Source organism: Syzygium oleosum, unplaced genomic scaffold (assembly GCF_021117445.2).
Source record: "Syzygium oleosum isolate NSW1041296 unplaced genomic scaffold, Sole_v2.1 Sole_v2.13, whole genome shotgun sequence".
NCBI lineage: Eukaryota > Viridiplantae > Streptophyta > Magnoliopsida > Myrtales > Myrtaceae > Syzygium > Syzygium oleosum.
In genome coordinates this window covers 2,455,054-2,467,851 of record NW_026607497.1, presented here as the reverse complement: position 1 = coordinate 2,467,851, position 12,798 = coordinate 2,455,054, and the positions used below count along the sequence as shown (strand labels likewise).

The window sequence follows — 12,798 nt, the reverse complement described above, 5'->3', positions numbered from 1 at the left end:
CAGTTCCCGGGCACAGAATCAAAAAGAATCATTTCTGATCAGAATCTGTTCCCGAGCACAGAATGGTTGCCATGCGAAGCCATAGCATTTCTCACTCTCTATAGGCCTGTTTTTCTATGTTTTTTCTTCTTCTTTTTTTGTGTTGATGACCTCCTTTGTAATTGTCCTTGACACACTCGAACTATCTCGAATTGCTTGTATAATTGATTCAATAGCTAGTGAGATGATGTTTAATGGAGAATAAAGCAATTGATTTCGAATGGCTCCGTTGCCCCGAACTATGCCAAAAGCGTTATGCGATTTTCTTATATCAAATAATACCTTGTTTTCAATCTATAAGTTAATTTTGAGAATAATTTTTCGTGTTTTCCTTTGAAAACTGATCTCAAAAAGATTACTTTGGTAGGCGTGGATTATGGCACAACGTAATTCATACCACCGCATGAAGACTATTGCATGTGGAGTCACCCACCCAAGTTTCGATCTGCACCTTACCAGGGTTAGGGTGATTCGCGGTAGCTCATGGAATTTCTCAACGAAGGAAGATCATATCCTTGGGACGTACGTTCCAACTCTTGCCTATTGCTTCTTTGCCTCAAATCATAGCAGCGTCAAAAGCGAATTAAGTTGTCGTTTTGATTCCCGGGCACCATCTCCAATAGCAAAATTCAACCAAGACAACCCAAATCAAGGCTGTGTGCTTCTTTTCTTTCTCTAGATTCCTTCCATTTTCATTCTTGTCTTGCACCTCGAATCCTAATTAACAATCGCCACTCGGAAATACTGAGGTACTCTCGATCATTGGATCAAAGTCAATAAATAAATGCTGAAAGCTAAAAAGTTTTATACCTGGAAATTTGACTTCATTTTTATCCTAATGCTCTCAGCAGTGTTGCAATGGATGTCACCAAACTTGTGGAATTCGCCAAAGATGCCATCTACGGTGTTGTTGGAAAGGTCAGCGAGACCAGTGGAATCAAAGCGAATATGCGAATGGTGTCAGCCAGGAAAGCAGACATAAGTTTCGAACTAGAGCAGGAAGAGAGGAGACCGGGAAAGAAAAGGAAGAAAGAAGTTGACTTGTAGATGCAGAGCGTAGGATCGCTAGAGGATCGAGTCCACTAGTTGGGACGAAATGTTAAAGAGGGGCATTTCTTTTCTCGTCTCGTGTTGGAGAATCATGTGCGTGGCCTTGCAGCTCAAGTGGAAAAATTGCACGAGAAGGGAAGATTCGATAACGGTCTCATGCTGGATGTGAAACCGGCCTGAGGCTATGAACTGCAACCAGGTGAGCTAGTGGGAGAAGCTTCTCAAACCAAAAGGGATGAGATCAGGGATTGCTTGATGAACGAAGAGGAGCTCCGTGTGGGTGTTTGGGGACAGGGCGGAGTGGGCAAAACCTTTCTCGCGAAGCATAGACATGATCAAATGGTGCAAGATTGTACCAGGTTTGATGGTGCTTGTTTGGTCACTGGATCTCAAGAAGGCACTGTTAATATGATACAAACTGATATTGCGAACTATCTCAAACTAGATTTGAAGGAGGTGAGCGGTGTTTACTGGGGCGCAAGGCTGAAGGAGGCATTGCAGGGTAGGAAACTCCTCCCCATCTTAGATGACGTTTGGCATTATTACTCTCTGAAAGAAGTGGGGATACCCCTAGAAAGAAATGGATGTAAATTGATCGTGACGTCAAGATTCAGCGATGTGTGCGTGCAAATGAATTGCCACAAGCTTGTCCATGTGGCAACTCTTCCAGGAGAGTTGCCTCAAAGGTTGGAAGAAGTGTCAAACTTGAGAAACTACCATTTGGGGGAGTTGGAAGAGGGTGGTGTGGGTCACTGGGCGTTGATGAATATGACTGGGACGTTAGAGAGGCAATTCTGTCTTAGGGCGTTGAAGAATTTGAAGTTACTGTCTGAGGACGTTAATGAATTTGAGGCGATTCCCTTTGAGACATTTCCTTCGGAGGGCGTTGATGAATTTGAGGCAATTCCGTCCGACGACGGCATTGAAGAATTTGAGGCAATTCTATCTGAGTTCGATGATGAATTTCACTAGGATGTTAGAGGGGCACAATCATCTGCGATCCCTCTTCGCTTTGGCATGTCCGGATATTCTCCATATTTTTTCTTCAATCCTGTTTTGTAAATAATAATGTTGCGGAAGTCAAGCAATCGAACAATAAAATTGACAAAATAAGAAAATAAATCGGACACCAGATTTACATAGTTTGGTCGTAGTGACCTACGTCCACGGGGAGAGCAGCACAGAATTCCACTATAGATCAAGCGATACAACGGAGATTACAACCATACTCGAATCACTCAAACACTCTAAGTGTTTTCCAAGCCCCAATTACACTTAATAATTCACGCATTGTTTAGTCCCACAATTCCTCATGAAATAATCTCTCAATCTCGCGAAGGAATTATACACAAATTCTTACCACAAGAATTTAATCGGCTTCAACACTAACTTCATGAATGTAATTCACGAATTCCCTCTGCACGTCTTGGCACACCAAGCACTCGCAAGCCAGAGGCGCTTCAAGAAGTCTTCTTCATCAACAATAGCGCAACAAGACTTCGGCACTTCAAGTCTACGTGAAGAAGCATCCCCTGGCTTGTATTATGTGCATATATATATTAGTCAATATATGCTGCCCTCTGCCAAGTCCCACTAAAAGTTGGACTTCTGTTATTTCCTTTATTGACACATGTTGAGTTAGAGAAGGAAACCAAGTCCACTTTCCTATTTTGTTGACCAACGTTTATACGGAAATTGATTTCCGTAATCTACTGAAACTTTGTTGGACTCAACAAATCAGCAACTTGAAATCCAAATATCCACTTTCCTTTTTGAAGTCTATTTTTCACTATTAGAATTCCAACATGGCTTTGCACTCCAAAATTGAACAGGAAATATAGATTTCCACGGTAGACATCTACAGATATTCAACTTCCAGATTTTCCTTTAATTTATTTTGGGTAGGGTTTCATCTATCAGGCTCAAACTCGAGATATATTTTAACAAATGACATAAGGAGATTTTCCCCCTAATTTAATTGTGAATAAATAAATCTGTAAATATGAATAAACTCTCTTTGCATCATTCCCATTTAACGTCACGCATAACCAAAGAAACTTTGGTTTTCATTTTCTTCCTCTCCCTATCATCGCAGCATTTTGACTAGTTAGATGTTTGAACGAGGACATCTGGACTAAAGGGTTTCTTTCTACCTTTTTGTTTTTATGGGGGGGGGGAGGTGCTTTCTTGATGGCATTTGCATTGACTGGGCTTAGCTTGAAAGTTTGTGGATGCGCCGAATAACTTTTCTCTCTGTCTATCCATGTTCTTAATTCCAGTGCTTTTTGTTTATGTTCCAGCACAAGTGCTCTTTGAAGCTATTGTGAAACTTTCTACGGGGACCTGTCTTGGTGCACAACTCTTCAATATTTTTGCTAGCCTCTCTTTTATCCGACTTCCGGAGTAAGAACTAGATGCAATAATCAAATGACTCGCTTTCTACTCTCATTCTCGCACACCCTCTGCTCTCCTTATCCGACCTTATCTTTTGGGGAAGTGAAGCAGATATTCGGGCAAGAAAATTAGGACTTCTTCATAATTAACAATGGTAACGCTGGAGAATATATGCATTCTCCTCCTTCGTATGTGTACTTGATACAGCTCTTCAACAACTTTTAATGTACCAGCTCTAACGACTTATTCCAGCATAAATCGAAAGAAAAAGGGTTTTGACATCATCTACAAAAGTGATCATGCATCCTCCGAAGAAAACATGCCCAACGTTGGCATCTATTTAATTAACAACGACAATGGGTCAATTTTTATTGTCTCATTGGGAAGCATTTATAACCGGAGAACCAATCATTTTCCAATCTACAATCATTTCTTTGAAAGGAGCCGAAGGTAATATCGCGTTCCCGCATACATTAGCACTTATGTTGACTCCATGCGCAGTAGAGAACCAGAACCTACTATCAGAAGGTATCACCATCTGCCCCCAAGATGTTTGCAAGCCCTGTATTATGTAGATTGTAATATTTGGTTTTAAAAAAAAAAAAAGTCAACAAGTCAAAAAGCAGAAAAGAAGCTACAGTGGACACTCGGCCAAATTAAAAGGAGGCCGAGAGCTCCTTAGCCGAGACAGAAACAGAAAAGAAAGAAAGAGAAGAAAAGAGAAGAAGAAGAAGAAGAAAGAAGAGAAAGAGAGGGTTTGGTGCCACGGGGTCTTGCCAAGCCGATTCGAGTTCGTAACGCAATGTACGGTAAGAACTCACGCCTCTCGTTCGTCTAATTGGAGTATTTTCCGGGTTAGGGCTCATATTTCGGAATTATGTGTTATTTGAGCGGCGAAGTCCGATTTTTGAATCGTTGAGCTGCGTATATATATATAGAATTGGTAGTTTATGGTGTCTTGGAACCGTGGGATTTTACGGATCTTGATTTGGACTTACGGTTTGCCCAATATGAATTTTTGAAGTTGGCCGCACAAGGTGAACAGTGCGCGATCAGCAGCTTTTAGGCCGATTTTCGTCGGTTTTCGACTCGATTTTGGGATGGCCAAATTAGGGTTCTTGTAGTGCTCTGAATGGGCTTTCTATTGACAATAAGTTGGCTTGAAACGGGGTTCGGTAGAGAAAGTTATGGCGCAATCAAGTTTCGCACTCAAGCTCCGCATTGCGAACGGTTTGGATAATCGCTTTGGATAAGCAATTTGTGGGCGCCTTTGAGTTGTCTTGTTAGCGTTTAAGTGTCGTTTAGCCGTTTCGTAATTGTCATAGTATTTTACTTGGTTTTGACGTCGATTCTCGTTTAATTGATAGGATTACGAGATCGTCGGTGAGTTTAGCCACGTTGTTTGGTTATGGGGCATTCTCAGGTGAGTGGTGCTATCTCTTCTTTGATTTTATAAACTCATATTTTGAAAGTAATAAGGATTTGAGTAATCGTACGAGTTGTGAAACAACATATTTGTTGTATAAAAGTATGGATCGGGCATTTACTACTTTTTAGTATTTGAGAATGATTTGGGAATCGTTTTTATAAATGTATTGTGCAAGGATACATATGTATATTGCGTTATGAACTAGTTTATGAAATGACTTCGGAAATGATTCAAGAAATGCCGAAATGTCTTTCTGGAGGTTGAGCCGTGTTGCGAGAAAGTTATTTATTTGGTTTGTGAAATGTATTCTGAATTGGATTTCTGATATTGGATGCTGATTGTTTGATGCTCAATATGACTGTGAACCCATTGAGGGGTTTTGGGGTATGCATACCGAGTTTAGGATATCCTTCTGGGCCGAGCTACTAGCTTTGTAGGTGGAGACCTTGCCAATGGGGGAATCTTGGTAGCCTTGTCACAAGGCTTTGTGTCGTGACCATGGTTTGATATTAAGCAATAGATTGATCGATAGAATGGACTCGATGTGTGATGTGATATGAGATTAGCCAATGGAATGGACCATTGGCATGTGCTTTTGATGAGATTCATTAATGGAATAGACCATTGATGTGTGATTTGAGATTAGTCAATGGAATTGACCATTGATGTAGTTTTTAATAGAGATTGATCAATGGACTTGACCATTGATGTTTATGATGATTTAAATGAGTATTTTCTGAATTTGTATAAAGCTTTGATGAAATGCAATAACTCATATTTAATATGATATGTATATGATATTATAGGTTTAAATTATGAGTTTTTCAGTATTACTTTATATATGCATAGTAGTTGCTTGATCTGCTTAGAAGAGATACGCACTGCTTACCGAGTTGTGGTTGCTCACTCCTTTCTTTCCCCAATCTTTTCAGGTTCTTTGGTTAGTAGCCAATAGAGCGAGAGCAATATTGTCACGCCCCGAACCCCAACGGGCTCGCGACACCCCTCGATGGTCAATCATTGAACGCGACGTCCCAGGACGCGTCGCCAACCCAAACGAAACACCCAACGATAAAGGCAAGCGGAAGCGAAATTAAAACAACCTGCATACATAAAATATGACAAAGGGATAGCACAAAACAATAATTCCAAATACACAACATCAAAAGGGAATAGTGGTGGGGTATCCTACTTCGCTATACAAAAGAGGGGCACACAAAATATGGGGTAACTTGACCCGTCCTCCATCCCCGAGATACCCTGGTGTCGTCTCCAATCAATCACGGTCGCAGATCTGAAAATGGTTATATAATAACCGTGAGAACGAGTCTCAATAAGCAACCCCCTATACCCCACATAGGCCAATGCGTACCCAGACAAGTCGTACATGCAATCTACCCGATTACATATATATAATTCACATAAATGGACTTACCTCGCCATCCAACCACATGCCCACATAGCACATTAGTCAAATCATAATAATGCAATAATAGTCAATGACACATCAAAATCATTTGAGCGCCATACACACGTACGTTCATCCAATTCAACCCAAACACATTTCACATGCGCATCCATCCAACTTTCACACGACCCGGGTCAACACCCCACAGGTCAGCCTTCCGATCAATCCGGGCTCTGTCCCGGGTCAACACCCCACAGGACCTTTCTTACTTTCACACGACCCGGGTCAACACCCCACAGGTCAGCCCTCCGATCAATCCGGGCTCTGTCCCGGTCAACACCCCACGTGACCTTTCTTACTTTCACACGACCCGGTCAACACCCCACAGTGCCGCCCTCCGATCAATCCGGCTCGTCCCGGTCAACACCCCACGTGACCTTTCTTACTTTCACACGACCCGGTCAACACCCCACAGTCCGCCCTCCGATCAATCCGGGCTCTGTCCCGGGTCAACACCCCACAGGACCTTTCTTACTTTCACACGACCCGGGTCAACACCCCACAGGTCCTTTCTCACAACCCGGGTCAACACCCCTCAGGTTGGCAGCCCTCCGATCGATCCGGGCTTTTCTCATGCACATGCACCATAATACAAAATTCACCATGCTCTTAGTCATATAAATCAATTTCAATCACCACCCTTTCACTAATGTCAATCTCGCACGCCACATCAGTCAACTCAATTCATGCTCCCCACATCGGTCCACTGACCCGACATTCATGTCGGCACATTCAATTAATCCAATTCACCCACAAGCGCCACGACAATTCGACGTCAGGCATATTTATCTCAGTCAATCACTAAATTAGCCGCACAATTTTCGCCACAATAATTCACCAATTAAGCACAATCAGTCTAATTAGCCCACGCCTAATTAAAGTCCTAAGCCGGTACTAAACACATCCTAAACAAGTCTAAAAATACCCAAAGTACTAGGTAGGGTTTAGGAAGTTACTTACTTGGTTTTGGCCCGGAGAAAATCGGCTCGGGCCTAAAATGGCCCGGGTGAACAATGCCGAACTAGGCGCGGGCATGGGTCAACGGGCGCGGTGGCCGGCCAACGCGGGCACAATGGCGGACAAGCATGCTGGCGCGCTGGCGCGGTGGCCGAACGGCATGCCCGGGCGCACGGCAAGTTGAACGGGCGAGGTGCCTGGGCTGAACGGGCAAGGCGCCGAGGCCACGGCCGGGCGACGCGCCTGGTTGGACGAGCGACGCGCCCGGGTCGGACGGGCACGGCGCCGGGCAAGCTCGGCCACGGCCGGACGCTCGACCGGCGAGCTCGAGCACGGCCGGGCACGCTCGGCCGGCGAGCCGCTCGGCGGGTGGTCGGGCCTAGCAAGTGGGCCGGCCAGACGACGGTCGGACGGCGACGGAGGCGAGCTACGGCGGGGCGCACTGGCTCGGCGGGCCGGGCGAGCCGGGCCGGGCCGGGCGAGCCGGGCTAGCCGGTCGGCGAGCCGACCGGCCGGCTGGCCGGGGTCAAGGGCTGGGCGAGGCGACACGACGGCGGCAACCGAGACCAGAGGGGAGAGGAAGAAAGCAGGGCAATGGTGGCGAGAGGGGCGAGCCGGGGCCGAGGGGGCGAACCTGGCGGCGGCGACAACGACACTCGGCGTCGGGCGGAGCTGGGAGCCGGGCCGGACGACCGGATCGCGGCCGGGACTCGCCGAACGCGGCGGCAAGCGGCGGCGAGCCGAGCTCGCGCGCCGGGAGTGGAGGAAGGCAACGCCGGGCGGAGCCGCGGGCGACGCGGCGGCTCGACGACGGCGAGAGGAGGACGGCGGCGCGACGGCGACCGTGGGGCGGCGTCGGGCGGAGGCGAAGAGGCGGTCGAGCAGCGCGGGCTGCGGAGGCGGGGAGGAGCTGCGGAGGTGGACGGGAGTCGGGGGAGAGAGGGGAGCGACCAGGCGACGGGGGCGACCGACGGGACTGCTGGCGGTTGGCGAGCGGCGGCGCAGCTCGGTCGGAGCGACGGCGGCGCGAGGCGGTCGGCGAGGTGCGGTCGGGCGGAGGAAGAAGCAGAAGCAGAAGCAAGGGTCGGGGGCAGAAGAGACGAAGAAGAAGAGGAAGGGAAGAGGGAGAAAAGAAAAAGAAAAAGAAAAGAAAAGAGGAGACAGAAGGAGGAGACGTGAGCGGAAAAGAAGGGAGAGGGGACGTCTGCATGCATGGGCAGACATGCGCGCGGCGCAGGAGGAGAGAGAGAGAGAGAGAGAGAGAGAGAGAGAGAGAGAGAGAGAGAGAGAGAGAGAGAGAGAGAGAGAAAGCAATGATCGCGATCCAACGGTCACGATTCGAACCCGAAAACTATCCCACGGTCCACAAAAATCCTAATTATAATTTAGGAAAAAGGGCCAAAAGAAAATAACCCAAAACACACTACGAGGGAGGTCTACTAGTCCAAATTCGCACCCGGTCAAAAATCCACTTTCTCACTATTCCTGACAATCTCAACGCTGGCTACGATAATATTGACACCGTCCAATTTATTTCGTCCCGGAACTTCCAAGAAATTCGACACCAAAGTTTGGGCTCTAAATAACGGCCAAATTCGATCGAGTGCGATTCTAGCGAAATCTCAAGATTTAAAAATAATAACCGGGAGTGATCAGTTCCCGGGCGAGATTTTTACTATAAGCGCACTGACGAAATACCCGTTTTATAAATCCCAAAAATGGGCCAAAATTCGGAATGTCACAAATATCGTGGGGAGTTTTGGGTGGTTTGAGGCTGCGTCTTTCGGATGAAAGGATGGCCGTGTCATCCCCTATCCTAGTAGGTTTCGGGGTGTGACATCTTGTGGTATCAGAGCTTAGGATATGATTTTTGGGGTACATAGTCTATGGGACGCTGTGAGGTAGTATGTTAGAACGCGTCAATCTTTTGTTAAGTACTGAGATGTATGATTCATTTTGAGTCCAAATGGTTATCGATCCTGATTTAGAGAAGCATACTTCACTTTATAAAGTAGTGATTTCTTAGTTGCGAATCATGTGTTCAAGAAGTGTGTTTCGAATGGATGATAAAGAGTTGCATGGAAATCTAGTGGAGTTGAATATACATGATTTCGATATTATTTCAGGTGATTGATTGGTTATCCTCACATTATGATACTAATGTGATTACCTGGCCGATATGAAAGACACAAGAAAGAATGTTGTGAAGTTGGAAAGTATTGTTGTTATTAGATGTATTTCTTGAGAATCTACCGGGTTTATCTGCTAATAAAGAAATTGATTTCTGTATCGAATGGATATTGGGTGCATCAGTTTCTTTAAGACACCGCATTGCATGACACTTTCTGAACTTGAAAACGAAAAGGAGACGATGTGTCTAGAATTGTTTTCGGAACAAGATATGGCCATTAGGAATTTCTTATCATGCGTCTTGGATTAATGAATGTGCCTTATGCTTTCATGTTTTTGATGAACTGAGTATTCACAGAGTGTACAAATAGATCTATAGTGGTGTTCATCAAAGACATATTGATGTACTAGGAGAGCCTACAGAAAGACAAATAGCACTTGAGGATTTGAAGCAGTTGGTCAGTAGAATCGCTCTACTAATGTTATGGAAGTGATAAATCATAATCATTGTTCTGATAAGTTGTGATCTCTAGATAGCAAGTTGGGATTTTGAGAATTACATCGTGACTGGTTGAGATAGATTATTATTTCTTGGTAGAAAAGGAGAATTTATATTGGAAGTCCTGATACGTGTCGATATTTGGTATGATAAGAATTGATCTTAGAAGTTATAAGCTTGAATTGACATTTGAGACAGAGATTTACTTATGGTAAATAAGTGCGATCAGCTTGTGAACTTCTAAATAGCAGGTTATGATCTTACTCTAAAGAATTTTTGTGGAACTAGTGGAGGCTATCAATTTCAGTTGCGGTTTTCGGTAAAATGGTAACAAGAGGTGAGTGCTTCAGTCTTTGAATTAAGAAGTAGAAAAGAGGCAACATATTTACGGGCTTAATGAGTTGGAGAAGCACGGGGGTGTGTCGATTTTTATACTGATTTTAGATCAATTCAGTGAAACCTTAGTTGGGAGTTTACTAGTTGCTGCCATTGTGTCTTTTGTTTTGGCTTGGTTGGATGGTGAGGAAGGTGGAGAGATACAAATAACTATAGTTGTGGAACCCCTTGTGATTTTCTTGATCTTGATTGCGAATGCCATTGTTGGAATTTGGCAAGAGAACAATGCAGAGAAAGCACTAGAAGCATGCTTTGCCTTGTAAGGGATAACAAAAGCAAGCGAGTTGTTGCCTTTGATACCGAGAATGTATCCTAAGATTTTTGAGGAGCGGTTTTGACGAGGAGATAAAGAGGGCTATTATGATCTAAATCCTAACTCGCAAGAAGCAGAACAAGTTGGACAAGGAATTATACTATCAAAGATTTTAAATTTGGGATCGAGGCGTGTTCTGTGATGTTTAAGGGTGTAGAAGACCTTGAATCTGCTATGAAGGTCACTTTGGGCTTGAGGAGTCATAATGTGGTGACTGAGCAAAGCTTTGATGCTCTCAAGGTAACAAAGGACAGTGTTACTATGACAAGGGTGTTAGAGTTCAAGGACAGGTCCTAGCCTTGTAAAACAAATTGCAAATGCAACCAATGATCCACATGCGCTACAATCCTCATACGAGCAATATTCACTGAGTGATGCAAGTCAATTGTAGCTGGATGAATGCAATAGACCTGAGATATAGCCTCACCAGTAGTTGGTGTAATGGTAACAAATTTAGAAAGCAGAGCACAGACATAAGAGGAGATTGCATGGGTTGGAACAATATCGACTAATGGTGAGAGGGAAATTGGTGGATTGATTGCTAAGGCCATGGAGAAAGGTTGGCGTGGAGGGTGTTACTATAATCTCTTCTCGAGGTGTTAGTAAGGACAGGAAAAGTATTCAAAAGTTTTTGTGCAATAAATAAGAATTGATTTGCACGAATCTTCAAGTGGATGATGTGATATTCTTGGACTATGTACGTAATAGAAGTGAATGGAATGTTGAAAGGAGAATCAACAATGTGTGAAAATTCAGGTTGTGATATGTTTGATTATTTGGATATTTTGCGGATTATATTTCAAGTGATGGCGAATGATAATGAACTTTATGGTACTGGAGAAAATTGTCGTAACGGTATTTTGTTAATTGATGATACTTTGGAGATATTAGAGACTATGTAGGAATTGATAAAAAGAAGAAGAATAGGTGTTTGGATGCTAGACTACTTTGGTAGCGTGATCTTTTAGGCATGACAAATTGTAAGTAATAATTTTCGGTGGATTGATTTGAGGATAGTAATGCGAAATGGGAAGACTAAGCAATAGATGTGAAATTAGAAAATGTTTAGTAGTAGTGGACGGAAAATGGAATTTCAGAATTTTGGTGATGCAAATGGTAAAGTTGGGCTTATGCTTGTAGACAGATGAAATCACATGGCGGCATTACTTGTATGAAGAAAAACGCGGAGTCTTTATGGATCACAAGAGCTTAAAGTATATTTTTTACTCAAGCAAAATTGAACATGAGGCAGAGGAGATGGTTGGAGCTTTTGAAAGATTATGATTTGTTCGTCCATTAATACAAGCAAGGCAAGCGTAGTAACAAATGCCTTGTAAGTCTTCTGGAAGTCACAACTTTACTCATTACTTGGAAATCTATTCTCGAGGATATGAGCAAATTGGACTTAAATGCTACATGAGTGATTGTTGATCGATTGACCAAGTTCGCACACTTTTTGTCATATCAATTTAGCCTTTGACTGGAAATTATGACAAGGTGATATGTCAATGAGATAGTGAGGCTTCATGGAGTTTTAGTAAGTGTCGATTCTAATAGGGATCCAGATTCGTGTTTAATTTTGGAATTTATAAGAAGCATTGGGTACTAAACTCAACTTCGGTACAGCTTTTCACTCACAGATAAATGGACAGTCAGAGAGAATGATCTAGATGCAAGAGGACATGTTGAGATCCTACGTCATTGACTTTGGTGGTTCTTGGGATGAACATCTACATTTGGCAGAGTCCTCTTATAATAATAGTTATCATTTGAGCATTAAGATGACACCTTTTGAAGTTCTGTATGGTCGAAAATGCATAACTCCTATATGTTGTGATGATGTTGGTGAGAAATGACTAACTAACCCCGAGTTCATTCAGCAATCGAAGGAAAAGTCAGGTTGGTCTAGAACGTCTCCAAAACGGCTCAAAGTCGTTAGAAAAGTTACACAAACCTTAAAAGGCACAAGGTGGAGTTTGGTCCGAGAGATCATGTATTCTTAAAGGTTTTGTACTATGAAGGGTGTTATAAGATTCGGCGTACATGATGGGTTCCATTCATCTTTATTGCGAAGATATGTGTCAAATCCTCAACATGTGCTAGATTTTACACCATTGAGGTTA

General features: G+C 43.8%; 1 pseudogene; it reads left to right on the top strand.

Annotated features, from left to right (window-relative positions):
* The first annotated feature begins 897 nt into the window (after positions 1 to 897).
* LOC115687673 (disease resistance protein RPS5-like) lies at positions 898 to 1,798 on the top strand (annotated as a pseudogene).
* Positions 1,799 to 12,798: the final 11,000 nt, after the last annotated feature.